At 37.3% G+C, this 26,163-nt stretch overlaps 1 protein-coding gene across 5 annotated transcripts in view; it reads right to left on the bottom strand.

Annotated features, from left to right (window-relative positions):
• EPHA3 (EPH receptor A3) overlaps nt 1-26,163 on the bottom strand; it is a 232,021-nt gene that overhangs the window by 159,756 nt on the left and 46,102 nt on the right. Inside the window, exon 2 of one of the 5 annotated variants that reach the window (XM_074856906.1) lies at nt 7,290-7,340. The exons of the other annotated variants lie outside the window; for them this stretch is intronic. The gene's annotated coding sequence lies outside the window, so the exon portion shown is untranslated. The remainder of the gene's footprint in view (nt 1-7,289; nt 7,341-26,163) is intronic. 5 annotated transcript variants of the gene reach the window in all.

Below are 26,163 nucleotides of genomic sequence, written 5' to 3'. Positions count from 1 at the left end.
AATAGGGATGATAAATCCAAATTTTTTTACGAAAGAAATTTATAAATTGTGTCAGGGATTTTATGACAGCATGATGGGGGAGATGGAAATACGAGGCTGTAATATGAAGCTTTGGGTGCTGAATTGGTTCCTATTGTCAAGAGGGAAGGAGCAGAGGTATGACCACCATTTCTGAATTCATATTACACAGTACTTATATCATATTACTCTAATGCCTTGAGGCACCTTCAACACTTCTGAAACATGTCCAGGAGAGGTGCCACAGCACCACTCCCTCCCCAGAATGTAATTTGGCTTTTGGAAAGAGTTCTTTTGTTTGCTTTTCACTCTTTACATCTTTTTTGGATACTGTTAATGGCAGGAAACAAGAGAGTGCTTTTAGTGCTATAGAAAAATCTCTGAGATCCCCAGTGAGAAGGTCTAACTCCTAGCTCCGGTTATACCAGCTGACAAAGTTGGGACAGAAAGAATTTTCTTTTCCAAAACAGATCTAGCAGAGTGTGCTGGACTTCTGGCTTTGGTTTTTTTTCCTCCACTTTCTTTACAAAAAGGAATGTACAGAAGTGAATGTAGGCCATTTCCTAGGATGCCATGAGCAGTCTCACTAAAAAGTTCCCTCTCAATGTGAGAATCTAGGACATGAGTGATCTCCTCAATTCTTTCATCCTTCCTGTGGCATACTTCAGTTTTTGTGGCTTTTTATCCTTCATAGCAAAAATCTTAAGTGTACATTAAGAAATTGAAGGCTATTTTGTAATTTAAAATACAACACATATGTAACTGCATGATTCCAATAAACTACATTTTATCTTTCACTGTCACATTGCTATGAAACTCCTAAACTATAAAACTCCTACTAAAAAAGGAGCTTGATAATTTTTCAAGGCCCCTATGGAACCCAGGCAGCTAACTCCCCAAGACTCCACTGACAATCTCAGGCAACAGTCTAACAATATTTATTTACAAACTTATTTTCCTTTAAGAAATTTGGTATGATGATATATTTGGTATGAGAACCATTTCAGGTAATGCCCAACTGTCCTTTAACACAAATTAATAAATCTAATAGTGGCTAGATGGAACATACCTCAAACTATATAACCACTGTGCATGCTAAAACACAGACTGGGAATACAGTGCTGAGAAATCAGAAGAAAAATAGTAACGGAATGAAATTACTTTGAAACCTCACAAAAATATCTTCATGTGCTAGGATGTCCCACCCTTGCTGATCAGAGCAGTCAAATCATTGCTTAATTCTAAACTAATTAAAAAAAATTTTTTTTTGTCAGTGTAACTGCTTTTTGCTATCTGTGAGGTATTCACATAACCCTCTACAGAACCACCATTCAAATTCTACCTGAAAAACACTTTTTGTTCTGAAAACTGACCTTTTTCTCATCTACTGGCTCTTAGTATTCAGTACAGTTTTTCAGACAGAAAAAAAAACCACAAAACACCTTTATTATGCCTTGCTGAGCAATGACAGAAAAGAATTCATTCCCGTGTATGCATACTTTGTGCTTTCTGCTATTTATTCAAGCAATTCCCTTCCCAAACAAAAAGATCATTATGATATGAATCTCACATTGCAGATAGTGCATGCAACTTTTCAACATTTCACTGACAGAATACAAACTGGCTAATAATCTTTACTTTTTTTTTTTCCCTCCCTTGATTGCTGGGCAATTACAATAAAAAGAGGTAAACAAACAAGCCATGCCATGAGCAGCAGAATTCATGAAGCCCAGTTTCCTACAACTCTGTCTTATGTCTGGTCTCCAACATGGACTCTGATGTCTAATAAAAGGTGAGTGCAAAGAAGTCTCTTCCTCATTGGGAGCATCAATGCTGTCTCTGTCTGTCTCCCTCTTCCTCTCCTCCTGTTTCTTATTTTCATAAGTCTTGTAGGGATTTAAGCCTTTGGAGACCTCTGCTCCTCTGTGAAAGTGTTAAAGTTCACCTCTGAGTTCAAAAACTGTTAAGTGGGATCCTCCTTTCCCTTGTACATGCACATGCTTAAGTGCATACATGTCCGTGTAGTTTCCATTTACTCCAGAGATTATGCTAAAAAGAAGGCAACGGTTTCATATACAGGCCAAGCATAGTATTTAAAACTAAGATTAGTATAGACATGATGCATTTCTATTAAGGTTTTAATAGAAAAAAAAAAATCTATATCTGCAAGCAGAAAATCAAAATGGTCAAAATATTCTATTATGAGCTTAAAGTTAGGCATGTGAGGGTTTCATGCAGCACCTGGAAAACTGAAATACTCCAAAGCTGCATAACACACATTCAATTCCTATCAGTACTGAGATCACCGATGAGCAGGCATTTAAAATACTACTCTATATTATACTATATAGTATTAGTATTTTCCTCAGTGAGTAATTTTATATGAAATTAATAATTTTTTAATAAAAGGAAAAAAATTACAGCTGGCACTTCAGTAAAAGTCCTGAATACAAACACAAAGTAGACATTCCTGGTGAAAACTTTAATCCATTGAAAATAAGAGATCAACATAAAAAAGAAGCATTTGACTTTCTTTTTTCTAGTTTTTCCAGAATTATATTTCTTTGTGCCAGAATTGTATAAACATTAAGTAAATTTTCTTATTTTGGAAAATGGAAGTGCTACCAACAAACATTCCTAACCAAAGACATTCAGTTCCAATTATATTCTTGTCAAGTTGATATTACAACAAAGTGTTCTGTATATTTGTTGCTGTAATAGTTAAGCATCCTTCAGTGTTACACAATGCTCTCTGCTATTCATCCTAAGTGTGGGAAATTAATCCTCACTGATATAAAACTTCCATTTGCTTTTTGGCGTGTATCTGACACTTGCCAAAGAATCATTGATCTTGCTCTCAAGGGATATTTGCCATTAACTTTAATAAGAGCATGAGAATAGCCCAAGTTGAATTGTTTAAATAAACGCCCATTTCCTAAGAAAGAGGCCTTGTGATAAGCAAGACTTTCAGAAAGGACTAAAAACTGAAGAAATAATATTGGGCAGAGGAAAACCACAACAAAAAAAGACATCATCACAAACATTTGAATCTTTATAAAAGAACCCAAAAGATCTACAAGCCCTCTTCTGACAATTTTGTGCTTGTCACCTTAATTAACTGAAAATATAATTCATGTTAAGTATGAAACTTCTGACATACTTTATACCGTAGCAACATAACAGGCCAAGATTGAAAGCCTCAGGCATGGGAATATTCACCACTTATCTAGATAACTTTTTTTTTTTTAAAAAAAGAACTTTGCATAGGACAATTTGACCTAAAAATCTTTCAGTATGATAATAGGAATTATATCATAACTAAACATATAAAAATTTTTTTCAGTCTAACACTTTCTTTCTCTATCACACACCATCCAATATTTCAAACGTTTCCATCATGCTGAAGCACACATTTGTGAAACAGGTTGCAGGATTTAAGACAAGATGAATAACTTTGATGCCTCCCTTTGTTTTAGTACTTGGATCTTCTGTTGACTTTTTTACTGTAACGTTAAATATGTCCAAATTCAGATCAGTAGGAGAATCAAGCTTTCACATATGTTGAACAAGATTCTAATGTATCCCACTCAACTTCGTAGCCAATACACAGAGAAAAAAAATAACTTAGTTACTTGAAAGTAAAAATTTATTCAAGGAGAGATTTCTATAAACAACAGCCAAAATTCTGAGGAGGAGTGAGGAAATCAAACAGCCAACAAAAATTAGCACACATTTTAGGACAGCTTGAGACTAGGAATAAAATAATTCAAATCTAAAGGAAAAGTGGAACCTTCCCACATACTACATAGAAGTTTAACAAAATAGTAACAGGATGCAAGAGCTCTAAAAGCTTGCTATTAACAAAAACCCTGTAATGACCGCATCATGGAAGAATGCATTCCAGACCAGCTCATCAATATGAAAACACTTCCCTTATAACATCACCAAAGGCGCTGATGCAAGGCCCATAAATACCAATCAGCTGAGATCAGAGGACATAAAATGATCCAATTTAAGAAATTGTGGAAGTACCATGGAAATTTTCTTCTACATTTGTCTTTCAAAAGTCAAATAAATTACCTGCTGGTACGGGGTTGCCCCCCAGTTTTCATTTTTAATTTTTTCTAAGTTGCAAATGAAAGAAGAGGAAGGTGCATTGCAAGAGTTTTCCAATGAAGTTACACACACAGTGGAATTATCATTACCATCACATAAACCCTTCTAAGACAGACTTTGTTACACTTTCTCCTAATGCTGATTTACTAGTCTATGATTTTACAACAACCAGTCGTAACTGGTAAATGAAAAAGCTTTACTGTGACAGAAAATAAGCATATTAGAAAAAATATAAGGTTAAAAGGAGGATATATTGGTATAAAACTACATCAACAATATTCAGTCTAAGATCCACCTAGTATTACCACTGTGTTCTTCTCCCTCTCTGTTCAGTTACCCACTGGAGTCTTCACATTTGTGGGAGCAGACAAAACACACCTGATGGCATATCACTGTATTCAGAAAACTTTGTTCATAAACTCAACCTGAAAGTTGAGTTTTTTTCATAACTAAGCAATACAGTTTCAGAACTACAACCAAGACAAAAATCTTAATTTCTTGTCTGATTAGAGATCAGATGAAATTAGAAACTCATTAGGAGTATCCAGATATTAAATTTGGCCAACAAAAACTGAGATGTAGCATTTTGCCATACAACACATAGCTCCAAATTTATGCCAAATTATCCAAAACAACCAGTTCTAACGGAAAATTCTTATCTAACCTTTTGCCTGTTTTGTTATTTCACGTTTTCTTCTTTCACTATTTTGGCTTTGCTTGTAGTGAAACTCAGAAAAAAAGAAAAAAAAATAAATTTCCTTATCTTCCCCCCAAGAACATGCGGTTCCTGGCACATGACCTGACAGGGGACTAGAGAGAAACCATGTCCCATGATGACCATAGAATCATAGCCTGATCAGAAAAATAAGACCAGATGTGGAGAAAGGTGGAAAGGACAAGAACCTTCTCACTCTGTCTACTACAGCTGCATCACCCTCTGCTACCTACAGCACAATATACATTGCCACAGTGATCCGAATATCTTTCAAAGTAAATAAACATCATTTCACCAAGGCATAACAAATACATACATAATTTAACATAAATGTAGACCCTTATCATCTCTCAAAAGAAAAAAATCACCAAAAGTGTTGGATGCACTAATGCCTCTTACTTTTAAAAGTACTTTCCTCTGGGAAGTAAAATAACATAAATATTACAACAAATAAGGTTAAATAAATAAGCACAACTGTGTTATAGGTACTGAGCACAGCTTAAACACACAATAATTTGAGAAAGGGAGAGTACACACCTAACAAACTGCAGAAAGGTAAGCAAAGCCATCTTTTTTCCCTATCTCTAGTTGCTAGACAGCTGAGTATCTCATCATCAAATTTGTAAGGACAGCTGATTCTCACCCTTCTGCAAGCAAAATCCTCTAAATCACAGTGAGGTAAAAAGGTCACTACAATGAGGAAAACATCTGACTTTCTAACAGACATCTGAATCCAGCATTCAAATGCCCATTCAGAACTTGGACAAGCAAAACATTTACAGCTTTATTTTTCTCTAGGCTGCAGGTCTCCTTGAGAAACAGGTTTCAATCTTATTTATCTCATAGGTTAAGCAGATTTTCTGGGATGTTTTTAACACAACAATCCCCATCTGTGCCAAACCACCACTCATATAAAAGCACCTTTCATCCATGAGCATTGTACAAACTAGGTAAGATTCAGCCTTTAAATGTAGCTCTCTCAGAGATGGAAATAAGCATCTGTTTAGTACAACAAGGTACTTCAGTAAGCAGAATTTTATCTAAGATGGAACTCACCCAAGGCTGTGGACATGGCAATCTGGTGAAAAACTGTATCTTTAGTAATTACAATTAGAGATGATTACACACTTCATGTTAGACATAATATTTTAGCTATATGGCTCATAACAATAAGCTCCTGTTAATATTTAATATGAATAAAAAGCATCAGGTCCTCCAGAATTATCCTGTGCTTCACCTAAAGTACTAACCTCTGGATATAGCCAGACAAGTCACTGATGGCAAACCTTTACAAAGAAATGACCATGGCATAGTCATTCAAGAATGGGAATAAGCCAGTTCTCTCAACTATTTTCTAGTTAGGTAAATCTGAAGATACCCCTTGTCCACATTTATGCCTCAATTTTCTAATACGTAGAATAGGAATAAATTAATAGTGAGGAGGTATATTAGTTATTATTTCAGTTATTACTTGGACTCTAACAAAGACTTGATCACAGCTTCATTAAAAAAAACCCCAAACAATTAGCAAATCGCTTCAGAAGAAGCAGCCAGCAGGAATTTTTAAGCATGAAACCATTACTTACATCAGAAAACACCACCGCAGAAGAGAAAGTAAAAAACACTTAAAAATTCACATTTGAAAAGCTTCTGCAGTTTGTTGCTTTGTATTTGCCAGCAAAAACCATAAACACAAAAGTATTTACATCAAAATGCATAAAACAGGTGCATAATATAGCATTTCCGTGGTACAGTCAGTCTTTCAAAACAATGTATTTTTACACAATGGCATTTCCTACAGAAATCCCAAACCACCCCACGTTCTCCTATTGTCATTAACACAACATTGAATGTACAGTGAAACTCAGTACTGTTGTGCTGAATGTAACTGTAAAAAGCACCAGCTGGCTGTATTAGAAATGGCATTCCTCCAGGTCTCAAATGTCTTATTTATATACAGTGGAATCCTGCCAGCTGTTTAATATTTAGGGCTAATAAATATAATTGGCAGTACTACTGCACAAGGACAAGTAACACAAATATATACTTCCCAACAGAAAATCTGATTTGTTCTTAGATTATTAAACCAAAGATGGATGCAAAGTTCTGAGCAAATTTTACATAGCTGTCTTTTTTCTTTAATCCAAACAATATTTGCTTGTTTTCAAAGTGCAAAACTGAACAGAAAAAAATACTAAGCATCGTTATGCCAGCTGTTCCGAGACCAACGTAGCCTTCAACCAGTGTCTTCCACAGACTGTGAATAAAGAGCAATTGGCAAGGACACTGTGCTGAGGTAGAGACAGGACACAGCACAGGTTTCCAGGGTGGGGGACAGCTCATTATTCATTCCAGAAAACAGTCAGACAGTACCAGCAGTCCAGAATTGATACTTATTCTCATGAACAACTCTACGCATGTGCAGGACAACTAACTTTACCTCTCACAAGCAGATTAACTCCTCGTTGAGTGGAAGGTGAGTACGATGCACCTGAGAATGCAAACATAACAGAGTTGCCCTATGGACATGCTCCAAGACTTGTGCCCCTATTTCCAGGTTTGTGGCAGACTCAGTGTGGCAAGGTCACTACATCATTGCCAAAGTAATGGTACTGCAGGTTACTGCTGAATGTAGTAGTCTCCCCTCCAACTCAAGAGGGTTGACAAATTGGAAGAGTTGGTCCCCATTACAAGCACCTTCACAGATTCTGAGAAAAGTTTCAGGATCTGTGGCCTCCAACACGATAACTGCCTTTAAGATCACAGCACTGGATGTAATCCTGCACAGCTGACAGCAAAAGGTAAGTACTGTGAGTCTTTCCCTTCTGTAAGACTTTGATTCCCTTGAAACCTTCTTCAACTCCCTGGCACAGCCTAGATGGGAGAACTAATCTAGAAATGGGAGAGTTTAATTTACATGAGTGAAGAGTAGTTAATGCTTCATAACTTCATACGAGAGAACAATTTAATCTGAAAACTCAAACAACTTTCATGACAGATGGAGCTCACAGTCAATTCCATGAAAAGCTGTTCAGTGTAATTACCATCATTTAGAGGCATTTGGGTTGTTTTGTTTTATTTTTACATGCAATGCTCTGTTTGGATATTCCTCAGTTAAGCAGAGTTCCACAATCACGCTTCTCCATGCTCCCACCTTCAGCATCATTTCTTAATAACAACTTGAAGAGTCATTCTTTTCATTCATCATTTCGCACTTCCATTTAAAACTGCATTAAGTATAGTTACTTAAACTACAAAGTTCACTGTCATGACTACCAGTCGGAAAATGTTAAACAGGCATACACTAATGTTACTCATTAACTGCCACTTCTTCAACATCAGCTTTGACTCAGCTATGGCACCCATTGCCTAGATGCTCCCTTTCATACATCTTCATCCAGTGTCCAGACTTGCCTCTCCTACATCCCTGCCACATATTTCAGCTGTAGCAATGACCACAGCCTACACTGCCCCCCTTACCTTAGCTGTACACTAAGAGCTTTACCTTTCAACCTCTTTCTTCAGGCACTGAGGAACGTTTGTATTCAGAACCAGCATCCTTACCCGCACAGAATGGCTTTTGGGCTGGTACACAAAAGATCTCATCTAAGGGCTAACATGGTCTCTAAGTCAGCTCAGAATCAACTAATTGAACTTGTGATAACAGGTTAACTGAAGTGCATTAGCAGCTCTGCTGTTAACAAAGCATGTGAAGTACTCAATACTATGATCCTCCTATAGTAAGTTAATAAAACCCAGCATTTTTCCTCCAAAGATTGCCTTTTTAATCCTGTAGAAGGCAATACACAGACTCTTTTCTTAAAGGAAACATCTGAAATCCTGTCACTGCCATCTTACCTTCCCTTTAACGGTGATAAGCCAGAAATACTTATGAGAGGTACCTGAAAAGCATAACATTGTTTCCTCCAATCTCTTGCTTGCAAAGTACTGCAAAAATGGCAATAAATAAAAATTGATTTAAAAATACCTGTACTAACTATCACATAGGGTCTTGAAATTAAGCGCATGTTGAAATCAGAGAGGAGACATTATGCTTAAAAGGCTAAGTTAAAAATACCTCTAGAAAGGTTATTATTCTTTTGTCAACTGCTGGGTCAAAAGGGTAATGATAATTATCATATTTTTACTGTAATTCTATGGAAATTAATTTTCTCACCATGCAATTAGGAAAAGTTGGTTCCATGAACATATTTCCATAGTTATTTTAATTGAAAAATATGTTTAATACAGGAACTCATAGCTTGACATTTTATATTTTCTAAAGATAAATTCGCTTCAGTTCAACAAGAAGAAAGTAATTAGACTGGGAATACTGGATATAGTCCAGATATCTTCTCAACCTCTGGCTAAGTTGCTCTTAATTTCTCAAGGCTCTGAAACATTATTAAACAATTACTTTTCATATGTCAAGCTAGGGATGAAAGAGGAACTCATGCCTAATTTAATATGAGATAAATAAACAGAAGTAACTCAACCAGGACTTTAACCAAAGACTCTTGAGGAGCAACAGCATTAGCTAATCTTCACAGTTCTATACTATAGCAGTAAGTTGGAGATGCATAATTTTCTAAAAACTCTGTTCATTATTTGAGAAACCGTACACATTTGGAACTGGAAAAAAAAAAAAAAAAAAAAGTAAGCATGTCATGGAAGTAAGTAGTTTTACATGTAGGAAGAAAAACAGGTAACCATAGTCCTATAGCCATCAGGCAGCTTTTGGGTTCAATCAGTTTCAGTCTTGGGTAAACAGAAACTCATTAGATAAAAACACACCAAAAAAAAAGCATTGAAAGAAATCTGTTGTTCACACCATGTTACCTGTATCTTGCACAGCATCTTTGCTGTAGACCTAGGTCATAAATCATTGCAAGCCCAAGGAGGACCCAAAGGTCTCCTGGGAATAGAATACATGCAATATTAAAAGTATTGTCAGATTTTAGAGAAGCCTCACAACCTCAAATTCAAATCTCATTATATAGGTATATTTGTATACTTACTATGTGGGAGGTTGACAGACATTAGCAGAAACACAAACTCCTGACCTATAATCCTACTAAGAAAATTCCTCCATAAGACCTTGTATGTAAACATGAGGCTTACATTTCATTTTCTAGCTTACTATGTATGGTACAGCAGAGCACACTGTGCTTCAAGAGACACGCTATACTAATTGTTATCAGTACTATCAATACCTTACTGCAAAGATTAAATATGGTTCAGAGAATTACTCTAAAGCTTAGCAGGGCTCATTAGCTGTAATGCAGAAAATATTTCTATAGTTTACTTTTATTTACTCAAGCTTGACTTCTTTGCCATAAATAGCTTGTCTATAAACAGCTTGTCTATAAACATACTCAGTAGTACAGCACTGCAGCTTTTGTATTCAACATTCAAATTGCCTCACTTCTAGGTCCTGTGGTTTAAGAAAAAAAAATTAACCTTGCACTGTTCTCAGACACTGATTACATACTGTGAAAAGCCCAAAATGAAAGCAACTGCACAGAAGAGAGGGTTTTTTTCCACAAACCAAAGCACTAAACATAAATGAAAGCCTGCTGGAACATGTATCGATAAGCATGAGTGTGTTTGACTCCATTCTCTGCATTTGTGACTGCGTAGTAGGGGGAAAAAAAAAAAAAAAATCAGACAAGGATTTCACTGTTTTATTTATTTTGATGAATTGTGGGTCCAGAGGTTAAAGTTTATGCAGAACCAGAATACAATGAGACCGTTTATTTGCCCAAAGGTAGCCCCACAGTAGTAACCACATGGTCTTCCATATTATCCTGACAATGACCTCAATAGTAATGGATGAATCACTACCCAGAGGATAACAGACAAACTAACCTTCACGCTATCTCATTCCCCTGGACTTTTCCTGCCCAAAGGTCAGGAACTGTGTCAAATTATTTATGCTTCTGATAAAGAAGACTCAATCTCAGGACTCTGAGATAAACCCATCACATAGTGTCTATGTGAGTTAAGTCTTTGAAGTCCTATAAACGAGAAGATAAAATTACATTTTAAAATACTTGGTTGGGAAAGCTACCATATGTAGGTAACCGTCTTTCAGATCTTCAGCTTTAATCACTTGCTTCACAGGGTCCATCTGAACATGTTGTGAGAACGAAATTGAAAGCCCACGCGTTTCTAACAGAGAACTTGAGCTGTCAAGAATCCCCGCCATTGCTGGAATCAGAACTCCCTCTTACAAGATAGATGGGACCCAGTGAGAAACCCATCGCATGAAAATACTTGGAATCTGTTTCCAGCCACAGGAAACAGGAAAAATTCAGTATTGCTACTGATTTATAACCCATGAAATACCGCTAGTAATACAGATTTACCAATATGCAATAAAGTTCAAAAGTGCATTTCGTAGTTGTTTCATTTTCACATGTCCCAGAGCCAACATCCTAATTGGCAATGTTTAGGGAAATGAGAACTACAGCTTAAACCCCATATGCCACTTACAGCTTATGACAGAAGAAAATAAGATGGAGAATGTAGGAAGCTGATAACCATAACACACAGAATTCCATTTTTGAAATGATAATGAACAAAATTATTACTGATGAACCTCCACGGTGCAATATCCAAAACCAAAGGAGTTAGGCAAAAAAATAAAGTGTTAAATACACACATTATCTTTGATGGCACCAAACCCCATATTTCATATATCAAAATTTCAAGTGGTAAGGCTAACAGTTCTGTCATGAAAATAGTAATTTGCCCCTCAAAACAGTTCAAAAATACAAATTTGTTTGTCTCCATTTAATTTTATCAAGAATAAAAAAAAAATCGTATAAAAAAAAAGCAAGATTTATAACTAAAAAAACCCCACAACATATCTTTGAATCCGTGGAAATATTTTATGCAGGTGATGCTAAACACACACTTTATGCCCAGCAGTCCTCTAAGTTATGCATTAAATATTCTGGAATATTCTGGTCTGCTAATTTAAAATGCAATAATATTATCTCATACTAAATGAAAAACCATGTTTCCTATAATTTCACTGCACATATTGCACTCCATAAACAAGAATACTTCCAACAGGAAAATCATTCTGTTGCTTTTGTTGATAAATCAGCAATTATTTACTTAAATTGAATATAAGAAGTCAGTGAAAATACTGAAAAATCATGCTTCTCAAGCCTGAATATAATTTATCCAGATTTAACACTTCATTCACTATAATTCAGAGATTTTGGAAAGAAAATAAAAATATATTATTTACATGCCTACTTACACAACAGTCTTAGAAGACATTGCTTAGACTTAGAAGTATTGCTAAATATAATTGTGTGGACAGAGCCCAAGAAGGTAAAAATAATATAAGAAATTTTATTTTTAAATAATGAGGCATCATTTTTCATTAAAAAGGACATGCTATATATCCCACATATACCTATTTTGTACTTTAATTGCTCTTTTAATTAAAACAGGTTTTGAACTCTATGAAAACTCAGTTTCCACAAAAAAAGCTGGACTGACAAGAACGACAAAAGCCACCTTCTCTGAAATAGGGTGACCAGAGTAAAAGCACAATTTAGTTATAATTTATACCATCTTTCACATATGCAGGTTCGTGAACTCAAGTATAAAACTGTAATTTTGTTCTTGAGAGTGTTTTTTTCTTTTCTTTTTGCACTAGCAGGCACATAATACTTAGACAAAAGCCCAAACTTAGTCTCTGTTTAGTCCTGCTGCTGTTGTTCAGGTGTTACATATTGGTTTTAGCAATGTTTTTCCTTTATTTCCTACAAGCGTAGGGGGGACAGACAAGAAAAGCAAGCAAAACAGTTTTCAAGGTAGATGTTTGACAAAGTTTCTCTAATCTTACCAAAGAAACAGAAACATCAGCGAGCAATGTACATGATTAATCACACAGAAAGTCTCATCGTGAGGCTCCCACAGCTGAAATTTGTTCACACAAAACATTCAAATGGTATTTATGAATGATCCCAGTTTGAACAAGCTTTTTCTACAAAAGAAACCTAAACGGAAAGAACAAATTATAAATTGCTTGTATTGCTCTATCTCAAAAGGGAAGGATATTTTTTCCAAGCAGAAAGAAAATAAAAATACAGATTTTACAGAAATATTTTCAAAAGTTAAAAGAGAAGTATCAGAAGCCTAGGTGGGAGAGAAAAAGTGTGGACAAGAATACGTCAGGCTTACAAGACTAGGCAACAGAGAGGAGGACAGTAAGTAACAAGAAATGAGGAAAGAAGAACGCTGCTGCAATCAGAAAAGGGAAAAGAATAAACAATTATATAAAATCCAATGCAAAATTGGTTATGATTCAGAAGCTATTAGGGACAAAGGAGTCGAGGAAAGAGAGCTGTAATTGAATCAAGTGAGAGACTTCGACACAAAGAAAGAATGAAAGTTGGGAAAAAAGCAGGCATTGTAAACATAAAGGTGGCAGGTTTTATACAAACTATTCCCAGCCATTTGGAAGTGTGGGGAAGGAGCAGAGACACCAAGGTCTGGATCAGCCTGTAGATATATTGAAGGCCAAAGTGAAAGAGAGAGAGAGTGAAGCAAATTCACGCAGCTTTCCAAAAGCTAGGAAGGAACTCATAATTAAATCAGAAGGCTGTGAAGGTGACAGAATACAATACACTCACGTTCTTTGGAGCCAAACTGTAGTCTAACTACAGCAAACTGGATACCTCCACATGCAGAGTTTGGCAATTTAGATAAGAGCGACAATCTTACAATATTCAAAATAAGACATTCTGGACAGGAGTTTGTTTTTTCAAGACCATCTAACACAATGCTCTAAGGCATAATTTAAAATTCATTTACAGCCAAGGCACCGTCCTTCAGAAAGAACCACTGCCTGACTACTGAAATAGCAAGCTGAAATTAAACCATCACAAACAAAATACTATGCCATAATACTCTCTCTCTGATGTCTTTTCCTGTGAAGAGTACAGAAATGTGTGTGTGACCTGTAATCACCACATGGAAAACTGATTGAACTTGCACAGTAAGTGAAGTCATGGCTCTACAACAGCTTAACTGTTGATTCTGCTCTGCCCTACTCTTACCTCCTGTTCTGCTCCCTGCATTAGTGTTGAAGCAGCAATGCGGGGAGCTGATACAGAGGAAAAACCCACCTGAATGACAACCTAGCAAAAACATACCAAAACCAGACCAAAGGCAAAAAAACCCAAACTGAAACAAAAAACCCTAAATAAAGCCACAAGAATGGCTACTATTATCAATGAGTACAGTATTAATGCCAGTTCCATGGCTGGGGCAGGAACAGAGGTATGGGGAGTAGGGAAGACTTGGGGAACTCCATCTCTGCAATGATGATAGAACAACTAATCCTGGGAATCATTTCCACACAAAGGACAAGAAAATCATCAGGAAGAGTCAGCACGGCTCCACCAAGGGGAAGTCATGCTTCACCAACTTGACAGACTTCTGTGATGAAATGACTGGCCTTGATGAGGGGAGAGCAGTGGACATTGTCTGCCTGGACTTCAGTAAGGCTTTTGACACTGTCTCCCATAGCACGCTCGCAGGGAAAGCTGATGAAGTATAGGCTAGATGAGCAGACAGTGAGGTGGACTGAAACTGTCTGACAGCCAAGTTCAGAATGTTGTGATCAGTGGCACAAAGTCTAGTTGGAGGCTGGTATCTAGCAATGCACCCCAAGCATCAATAATGGGTCCAATCCTGTTCAACATCTTCATTAATGATGTGGATGAGGAGGCAGAATGCACCCTCAGCAAGTTTGCTGATGACACAAAACTGGGAAGAATGGCCAATGTGCCAGAGGTTCATGTTGCCATTCAGGGGGTCATTGACAGGCTGGAGAAATGGGCCGACAGGAACCTCATGAAGTTCAACAAAGGGAAGTGCAAAGTCCTGGCCTGGGTAGGAACAGCATACTTGGAACTGTTACTTAGCAAAATTGGATTTCCCTGCCCATATGCACATCATCAGGTCACCATGACCCAAATGTAAGCAGCTAGCTTTGGTAAAAAAGACAACCAGATCCACATACTTGCTTTCTAGATTACCGCCCCTTCCACGCTGATTTCACTCTATACAGTGCAGCAAAGAGTTCATAACGGATCCAGCACTGATGGTTTCCTGCATAATTTACAGGGCGACCTCATTCTGATTCTCAGAAGAGCATTCCGTGTCTGGCACAAAACATTTGCCCGTGCAAGTACCTCCACAATAGTACTGGCAAGCACAGCAAAACCCTCAGTAACACAGTACCCAGTCTGCAGGTGATTTAAGGTTACATCGGTAACTTGGTAACTGCACTTTATAGAATCTGTATGCATACAGGTCACAAAGTTGCTTCTTTAAATTATGAGAGAACTGTGATCTAAACCAAGGATGAGAAACAAGAGTCTGTACAGAATGCCTGTGCAAGGTCTTTTGTTCTTACATAAAAGCACTTTCACAGACACCTTCTTCTATGATCCCTCAGACCCCATCAAAAACATTTTCTATTCCACAAGTCTGTACTCTAAGGGCCCCATCCCCCTCATCAGCAGGGAAGGTATTCTTACTTCATAGTAGGAACACAATTTCTGTTAACTCTTTCCAGGCTATACTTGGCAGTCATTTATTTAAACAGTGTTAATTTAGTCATGACAGCAATTCTGGGGTGATCACACATGTGTGCTCTAAGTTAGGAAGAATGAAATGAGATTGCATTTATGACTCTAAAGAACAGTACAAGCATGTCCAGCTGTTCCCCTAATTAAGACAAACTGGTCCTTAACAGATTTCTGCAGTCATCATCAAGAGATGCAAGAAATGCAGTACAAGAGGTGCAAGAAAAGGTTTTTAAAAAAGACAAGATCACGTATCTTTTACAAATAGAAAAAGATATTCTCTGCATAACCCCAGAGATAAAAAACCAAATCACTTTTGTCATCAACAGTATACACAGCCACCTGCTTTGACAGAGAAAGGTGTAAGAAACAAAGACTGAGAGAGCCCTGTAACGATGGGTAGACTTCTGCTCATTCTGGGATGATGTAGCTGAGGTCAGTATTTGGGAAATACTTAAATACTTCATGTTTTTTCTTTTTTTTTTTTTTTTTTAAACTGGGGGAAGAGAAAGATGATAACTATATCAGTGTGATAGAATTCTCCTCAATAGAACAGAGTTGTGACAAGTTGAAAAGGAGACAGAACATATGAATGATAGGCTAACACATGCTAACTGCATGCTAACACACCCCATCATCACATGCATTCATTCTAAAGTCTGGCTAGTCGTCTCAGACAGCACGAGAAATGAAAAGTAACACTCAACAGAACTCAGCTCTGCAGAATAACCATCCAGCAAGCAAATAATTTCTAAAATCATAAGGAGATAGATGATATTCCTTACAGTGAAGACTAACCCCCATCATCTGTGGCACATGTATCTGTGGCAGGCTATGGTATACCTGTGCTGAAATTATCCTTTCCATCAAATCTTAGAACACAACACTACACAGCTATATTGAAAAAGGTCTTGCCGAGTTATTGCAATATTGAAAATGTGTAATGGCAGAAAAGTAGTTTGAATTACCTACCAAGCTTGGGAGAAAGCACAGTGCAAAACTAGCAGCTAAAACTGCTAGCAGGAAAGCAGCATATGCCACTGTCGTTCAGCCTGTCTTGTCACTATAAAGAGCCCTTCCTTTCCCATATCACTACTGAACCATTTGGAGGTCACTTTCCCTTTATTGGAGGTCTTCTGGAAGAGTAGCACATTGCAAAGAGACTGGAAGAGTTTTTCCACTTTTAAAAGCTGCAGTACGTTATTTTTAGGTACTCCAACAACATTTATTTTGGCATATTACACCTGCTCCTGTGTTTTACATGTTTTAACAGTCGGAATAATAATCAACCAAATCTCCTACAACGAACAATGTAAATACCCTAGCATGAAACTATGCTAGTTAAAAATTAATTTCTAAATTTTCAAAACAATTGTTCTCTACATTGATGAACTTAAATATTTATTTGTATAAAAACAATCTGTCTTGCAGAAACGACTCAAGATCCATGTTACTATTCCTGTTTTACAATCATAAAATATAGCACTAACTTAAAATTGAAGATTTAGCTGGAATTAAAGTTATTTGCAATGCACTGAATGAGAAAGAAACTGAGATTTACACAATAAAGAATACAGACAGATTGGTTGTAGAAAAAGGAAGAACTTTAAAAAGTATCTACCTTACAAAGTAGGTCACCTAAAGAAAAAAAAAAGAAATTTTAATGCTCCTGACAGCAATAATGGTACTTTTTTGTAGGAGATAACTTCAGGAAAAAGTTTTTTTACTGCTACATTACTTGAAAAGAGGTAGTACTAAGAGGGAACAATCCCATTGTGCAAGGCATAATAGGAATATGCAAGAATGACTCATCTCTGCCCAGAAAAAGCTTTCAGTCTGAATGGTAGATGCTATTTTATAGCATAGACTTGAGAAAGAGGGTCCCATTCCTTTCTTCAGTGAATTATCACAGCAAGAAGAATACAACACATCTCAAAACAGAAGATCATGTTTTATCAAAGTGTCCTGGTTTACATTAACTGTAATATCCTGGTTTGAAGTAACTACAAATCAGAAAACTCAAGTGGACATTTCTCTAACATTTGAATGGCAATGTTTGTACATACAACTGGACAGAGTCACCTTTTATGCCACTACTCTTTGAAAACTGAGACCTTAGCTGAGAAGACATAACTGGATGAAGTTTGGCTAAAACCATATTTCTGTTTGTGCTACCAGCACTCATCAACCAATATAGGTAACAGAAAATACACGTTGCAAATAATCCTAGAAATTAGTTGGAGTGAAATTTTTCACTCTAATAACATTGATAAGAACAAAAAACTGATCCTGTTTTGGGGGCAAAACTACATAGAGATTCTAGGCACTAGCTTTGACTGAAATAGTAGAGAAAAGTTGAAACAAAGTGTCAACATTTTGTGAAAAACATTGTTTGTTTTCATTACTTAAAAAAAAAAAAAGTACATTACAAAAAATGTTCAGTGTTTTTTGTCTTACACCTGTTCAGTAAAATATTAAACATGGCACAATGTTAAACAATTTATACAAAAAAAAAAAAAAAAAAGAGATCCACAGAACCATACAAGTTTAAGTTAACCTGTACATTTTTTTGGTCTTACTTTAGTCAGAAAGTTTCAAACAACCCAAAAATCTTACTCTTTTTCTGTGGGAGTAAAATACATTATTCGGCACTCATATAAAAAATGAAAACACATACTAAACTTTCTGAAAGTCAGTAACTTCTAAGCACAGTATATTGTAACACAATGCAGGAAATAACACAGGAAATATTTTCTTTGCCTAACAACTTTGTATCAGACCACTCTTCCATGATTCCATTTATTTTTCAATGAAGAACTGGTTTCCTTAGCAGTAACTTCTTTCGCTATTCTGTTATCTTTGCTTTGTTTCTTCTTGGTTGCTCTTTCTCTTTTCAAAGAGAGGAGTGTGGGACAAGCACAATCCAGCAGCCCTCAAGTGATATGAAACATTTGCCTGTTCACTCAGACAGCAAAGCCCCTTTAAGTACACTTTGCATAAACAGACCTCTAACAGCCTTGCAATTATCAGTAATTTGAATCAACTGACCAAAGCAAAGGTTAACTTGGAGCAAAAGAAAGCACGGGAACTAATTAATATGTCAAAGTAGCACTCTCTCTTCTAAAAGAGTTAATGAAGCTTACGAAGGACACATGTGTGCCTTTTGTTGTCCAGGCCTGCCTGTGCAGCACAGCACAGCTGAGTTAGGTTAAATCACATCTTACCAGGCTGTCAGCAGCACCTGGCTGCCTCTGCCAGCGTCCTCTCCTCCCCAGCACCCCATCTCGGCCCTGCATTGCAAGCCGACACGATTAGGCAGCTAGTAATAGCTGAGGTTGCTTAGCCCCACGATGGGCTCCTCACATAGCAATGAAGAGCAGGGATACAGGATGAATGACAGTTTTTCTGTTTAGGCTCATATTAAAAACCATCACAAAACAAACAAGCAAACAACAAAACACAGAACAAAACAAAAAAAACCAACCCCCAAAAAACCCTACTACCTAGAAAACCCAACCACACACCTCCATCCTCAATGTCTGTGCAGCTGTTAGCATATATAAAATGATGCTAATAACCTTCAAGCCAGCTATTACCATACTCACTCCACAGACTGACAGTGACAGCTTCAGACACTAACAATAAAATAGGTTTATCCACTACAAGAAAAACCTTTTCATATTCTCCTCCTCAAAGAAGTTTCTTATTTATACTACCCTTCCCTCTGGAAAGAACCAGTACACAGTCCAATCCTGTTGCCTCAGAGAAATTATCCTTTTCATTTTGCTTCTTGGGAAATAAGTACACTGTAAAATAAAACAAATATCTAGTAACTTCAAATTCCATGAAAACATACACCAAAATATTTGCCCACAGCAAAACAAAACCCATGTGAAATACTGTATATAGATGTGAGTTCAGAAGAGTAATTTCATAGGTAAAGAGTAAATTACTCGTTTCTATGACCATATAAAAATCCAGTTAGTTTTAGGACCACTGAACAGCCTTTGAAGGCTAAATTACTTATTTAAAGTCTGTTAATCTTCCGATTTTCATTACACTGAAAAGTCTACATCTTTTTTTAAATGGCAGCAAAAGAGAAATAGTAATTTCACCCAAACTCAGGGTTCAGTCCTTTTCTCTAGATAGAAAACTAGACCTATATAAAGCTCTAAGCTATCAAAACCTTGCAGTATCACTCCTTCCATAAGAAAAAAACACAAGAATTAAACATCAATTATGGTAAGTTCAAAAAACACACAAAAAATCCTCAAAGAAGAATTCTGTCTCTTCCTACTCAGCATGAGAGTACTCGCTTCTTTTACTCAGAAACACCATTCATCCTGATTAGTTCACATTTGCTCTTTTTCAACAGTTGATTCTTTTTCCACAGATGTCTGCACTTACATTGCAAGACAATGAAATTGAACCTGCCAGGCTTCCACCTGCAAATACATTACTCAGGACAGCAGGCATTCCCAACATTGTCTTCATGCTTTAATTACCAGAAGTATCAATTGGTCTTACTAACCACCAACTGAGAAATCCACATTTGCATGATTCTGACCCAAATTAAAGATAAATATTCACCAAGGCTCACCTCTTCAGGTGAGCCAGCCAGGAACATGTGCACAGAGGAACTTGACTGAGAAACACACCTACCTACAATCAAAAATCTTTCAAATGTTTCTGTTTACAAGCTGGGACAAAGAACAGCAGAACTGAACTGTTATCAAACAAAGGTGAACAAACTGGAATTTCTCACAGACCCAAACCACCCTTTTGTCAGGCAAACTGAATGCTTGACCAAGAGATTACTATGCACGTAATGCTGGCCAGTGGTATTTGCTCTAGAAGACACACATATTCTCTCAAGAATTTCTCCAAAGAACACATTCAAAACAAAGGCTTTTAGCCTTTTTCACATTGGTATTTGCAAGCCATCCAAACTCAGCAGAAAGATGAGGGTGTCTAGAGAGAGGTGACATTTTACTAGTACAATACACTCCTGTAACTCTTGATACACACGTTACCTGAACCTCATCAGGCTTTTAGGGAATAAGAAGCTGACTACCACAAGTGATTTCACACAGTCCTTCAGTTCTAGTCAGATCTGCATGCAAATTTGACACTTTGGAATTGGACAGATACATAACACACTTTGGAGAACTTTAGGATCCCAAACCAACAGGTAAGATTCAGCTAATCACACATTACTTCCTCTGCAAAAGGCAGACATAAAGGTGGTTTAGTCTGGTTTCCTCAACAACGCAAGGCTTACATGATTGCACCAACCAATTTTTCTCTCCTCTCTCCCATCCACACTGCCCCCACTAACTTTGGAATCTATTGGCCAATTTCAACTAAATTTTAGAAGACTGGGGTCTCAAAGGTTTTCTGTGGGCCTTGTAGAAGTCAGTGGACAGGTAAAGGAGAGAAATACAATGCTGTTGTTGAAGGGCAAGGATAGCATGTGACTTAACAGCTGCTTGGCCTGTCCTCCAGTCAGAGTGCACGCACATACACACATGCTCTTTTTGGAGCCAAGCCCAACATAAAAGGACCGCTGGTTGCCCACTGGAGTTCAGGGGGCAGTGAAGGAAGATGACAAGTGTAAAGTGAAAAACCCAGTGTATACAGGAATCAGTTTGAAACTCTGCAAAAGGAATGACGATGTACACTAGAGTAATGGCTCTGCTATGAAGGAGAGAAGCCACAGGACATTTGCGGGCAAGCTAGGGTTAGGGTATCAATCTGGAGAAAACAAAAATGGCTTTGTTTTGCCACTTGTGGAACAAGCTACTAAATTTAATTGTTCAGATATACTTCAGTAACACTGACAAAATAAGTCTGAATTTCATGACATTTTAAGCCACCGCACATAAGGAAGCACACCTGAGTGAACTGGAGCAGGCAGTAGCATTTTGCCACGTGGCAAGGTTTTCAAGAAAGTAAAAATCTACATAAACTTTGTGATTATAAACAGCTTTAACAATTTACTAAAGGTCACAACTTATTTATTATCTTAGTCTTGCTAGTTTGAAATGAAGTGAGAAACCTTAACAAAATAGATGCAGGCCTCTCAGCAGGGTGGGCTCTCAGCAGGATGGGCTCTTGAGATAAGGGAGGAGCTGCAACTACTGAGTCCCAAGATAAGGAAGGAGGATTCAAAGAATGCTAAATTGACATGCTGAAGAGACCTAATTGGTGAAAAGTCAGAGAGGAAGAGGAGGCATCTTCAGTCTTCATCCTGAAGACCCCCGCCCAAGACCACCAGGAGACATTGCGCAGGTGCAACGGGGAAGGACTTGGCGCGGGATTTATGATAATGATTTCTCAAAACTAATTGTAATATCTCTCCCTATTCTCGGGATTATCATGAATATGTAAACACTTTACGCTATAGACAGGAGCTGCTTTTCGTTCCAAAATGTGCACGTTTGTGGAGGAGTGATCCCCCGTGCACCCAGCGCTGAATAAACATACCTTCTTTATAACCTTACTGGTTGTAAAGTCGTTACTCCGCACGTCAGAAAAAAGACATTCATCCAGTGCTCCAATCATCATCTTTTAAAAATCACTGCTCTATCAGCTAACACTTTTGCCTACCAAGAAACACTATCCTTGCCTCATCTCCCACAGAACACCAAGTGGTAATGGGAAGCAGAAATGAATCAAGATACTGGGTTTGCCCTGCAGGTCAAAAGATCCTGACAGGGTAGAAGACAAATGGTAGGCTGAGTCCAGAGCTGCAAACTCCTTACTAAAAGGCCAGTAACACCTTCTGAAAGAAAGCATCCCACCAGATCCTCAAAAAGACAGGAATGCACAAAATAGCATTATTTCCTCTCATTCTTCACAGAGCCACTGAACTGTCAATCAGTTGTATGCTCTTTGAGACATGGAAATCTAACTCCGCTCCACTGTGCATATGCATTACGATACTGCTTAATTAGGTGATTATACATCCTTTTTTCCCCACAGGACCTTTGTGTTCCACAAGAGTGGAAAATCGTGCTGAACAGTAAGATCTGTTCTGGATTCAGAATCTGCTGGAGACAGGCAGTTTACAGGGCAACCAAAAATTGTATTCCGACTTCTGGACACAGGTCAAGATGCCCCCGGATCTGGTACAGTAGATATGGAGTATCCACTTAGATACATCTTAGGACGCCTGTTCAGCAGAGAGCCTGGGCTGCAGAGACAACGCCTGAGCAGGGTCAGCCTCAGGAGCTGGACACAGCAGCTCACCAGTCATGGCCAGAGGCAGAATCCAGAACAAAGGAATCGAAAAAAGATCTCAGCAGTCTGACTTCGACAGAGCCTTTGCTCAGGCATTCATTTGGCATTTTATCTGGTAGCCTCAGGACTGTGAGGAGTTTTGCTTCTGGTATCTTTGGCAGTTAAAATAATATAAAATGACCCAAGCTAGTTAGACATTTTGCCTCTGAGTGTACAAGCTGAATGGAGCTTATGCAGTGAGTCAGCATTTAACACGTGGGCTCACTTTTTTTAAGTTTCTGAGCTGATTAAATAAAGACTCTGAACATACAATCATTCACAACATTTTCTTTCCCTAGTCTGCTCCGACATTAATACCAAGCACCAGATCCAGAGACCACTGAGATTAAAGAACAACCAAACAAACTTCAGTGATTTTAAGGAATTTGGACATGGCCCTGGGAGATGTTTACACAAAAAATATCTGATCATATAAACCTATCATCACAGCAGAACTTCTCTTAGGAACAGGGATTTCACTTATACAGGCCAAAAATGTCTTTATATCCATATTCTGCCATATCCACAACATATCAGAGCTCTGTAGTGAGTACTAATCACACAGGCGTAGGTTTCTGGGGCAATGTTATGATTCTCATTAGGAAAATCACTAGAAATTACTAGAAAAACATTAATTAAATATAGAAGCAGAAGCTGGAAGAGGAGCTAGAAGCTAGAAGACTAAACTCTTATTGAAGTTTACACAGTTTAAGATCCAATCAAATGCATAAAACGTGTGTCACCAAGAAACTCCTTTAAAAGACAGCATATGCAGCAGCAGTTGACATCCGGGAATACTTAAATCTTCATTGTAACAACTTTACCTGAAACACTTAAGAGACAAAAAGCGAGTCAACAGCTCAGCTCCCAACTTATCAGCTATACTGTCAAATTTATACCTTGCACTTCAGTCTGAAAAAAAAAATCTTTCTTTACAGCCACATTTGTTTCAGACAACTTTACTCCCAATGTTACAATTTCAAGGTAGTAACTACAAGCCACATAATCTCTGCGTTGAGAGATTGGCAGTCATAGCTAAGTTATTGAGTCACTGACCTGAACACTACCTTGTGCCCTCTTCTTGTTTTATTCAATTTATTATGAGAAAACTCAAAACAATTAAGAGTTCTTTCACTAGTCCAACAAGATAAAAAATGAGCTACCTTGGGCATACTAATTGAAACATGCTGTTTCCCCTCTTCATTAAACACTTTCATTTAAAAAGAGCCTCACAATCATCCACATCTAAAAGCATGTAAAGTCAATTACATACATGAGACACTGAGCACTCAAGCCAGAGAAAGAAACACCCCTGAAGACTCCAGACACGTTCTTAACTAAGTTACAATGCATGAATCTGAGCGGAATCTTCTTGTTTCTGCTTTTGCTTTGCCCTGAGTAATGACATGCAGCTGTATTTACGCTGCTGAATATTTACATAAATTGTGCCTGCAACCTATGTAACATAAGCAATGCATTTTGCTGTTGGAACATTAACTTTTGGCTTTTCTGATCTGTGTGTTCAAAATGTTCCACCTTGATATCCCCTTCATTTTCTTTGTCTTTAATATTTGCGCACACAGTCTGCAGAACTGTTTCGTGTTTGCAATGCTAGAATTCCTAGCTGCACTTTGATCACGGCCCAGTGAGTGGTAATTTTCTACCTTGAGCATGTCAGCCTAATAAAACGAACAAACTGTTCCCCATCTCAGAGACTGAAAAACAAAAAATCCACAGTTGCCAAAGTTATCTGCTTCTTATCAAGATCCATGTTTGGCACCAGATGCATTTGATTCATTCATCATTGTCAGTGCACTCGCACACTAATTATTTCAAATTGTTTCCTCAGGCAGAGGTCTAGGACAAATGCAAGCAAGCCAAAAATAGCAGTTATGAATAATTATGCATAATTTACCTCAAGGCCTGGGCCAGTCTATCATTAAAACTTCTTGCCACCTGTGATCCAGGCTAATTGTGGACTTTAAATTAGTTCAAGATTACTTTTTTTTTTAATACAATGCCAACATTTAACTTTTCTATTATTAGTTTTCTGATGCTTTAAACATTTCTAATAAAGGAGGAAAGTTGTTGGCATTTTTTTAGCATTGCCTTTATATTTCACAGCCTGACAACAAGTCTGCTAACAGGAAAACTTCAGAGACAAGGTCAGCACATGCAACCGAACTGTAAGACCACGGAACAAGGTTCTTAGAAAAGCACAGTTCCTCTTCCACAACCTCAAACTAAATTCTAATGCTCCCAAACTAAAGCTGTTTCAGTCCCTAGAACCCTAGAACTTTCCCTACTACAGTTCTAACTCCTTATGGAGAAAAGAACTTTCATAACACTGACATTTCAAACAGCAACAAAAAAATTGATAAAACATTTGCTCCTGCAAATTCAGAAGTATCTGTTTAACTTTACAGATAGCAAACTCCTTAATTTCAATGGGATCCAAAGATGGGAGTGATACAGATGTAGAAGGTTTTGCAGAATTAGAGCCTTACTTCATTCATTGTACTGAATGTACCTTCTACATTGTTGTGCTGCTTTAGCTATTAAAATTACAGATTTAAAATAAGAACAGCTGAAAGAAAGAAAACCTACCCAAAAGATTTCTAGAAGAAATATGTATTACAACAAAAACTAAGTGTACATACCACTGATAATGCCTAAACACTGCTCTAGCTTGGGAACACAGTACAGATGTTTCACTTTTAGAGATAACAGAAAATATGTAGCAGTAGCCAGAGCTATCAATGCACAAATTACAAGTATTGCTTACTCAGGGAGAACCATCTATGAATTCCTCCATTCAGGTATGAATACACAAACATCAGACCTCTCAGGAATGATAAATGCTCCACTGTTCAGTAAACAGTGTAAGACATGCAGGAACCTGTCCAGCAAAATTCTGAAGTCATTTAAGCTAAGGATATGCTTACGTACCTTCCTGATTCAAGACAACAAAAAAAATCAAAGCAGAGACAATTTTTTTAAAGTTACATTCAGTAACAAAGTATTATTAAAAAGCAAACACACACAGGAAAACGAATTCAAGCTGTCTTCTGGATAGCTACTTAAAACATTAGTTACAACTAGCTCTTCTATGAAAATCAGATATTCCTAAAATATTAATGGATGAAGTTTACATGGTCTGATCAATTCTAAAGTTGACACACAATCCTGCATCATCAACAGATTTTTGACAGGAGACAAAGCAAGCTAACATGTTTTAAGTTGGTGCTTACTAAGTTTCCCAAACAAGAGAAGAAAAAACAAAGCTTGCAGTGCAATTCTTTCAGGTATCAGACGCTTTGACATCTCCACCTGAGTTAGAAAGATAGCTGCATTGGATGTCTTTGCAGCACATTATTTTGTATTAGGGCATCTCCTGATGAAATGTATGGAGCA

The sequence above is a fragment of the Strix uralensis genome, chromosome 2 (genome assembly GCF_047716275.1).
Source record: "Strix uralensis isolate ZFMK-TIS-50842 chromosome 2, bStrUra1, whole genome shotgun sequence".
Lineage (NCBI taxonomy): Eukaryota > Metazoa > Chordata > Aves > Strigiformes > Strigidae > Strix > Strix uralensis.
This window is presented reverse-complemented; position numbering and strand designations above follow the sequence as displayed.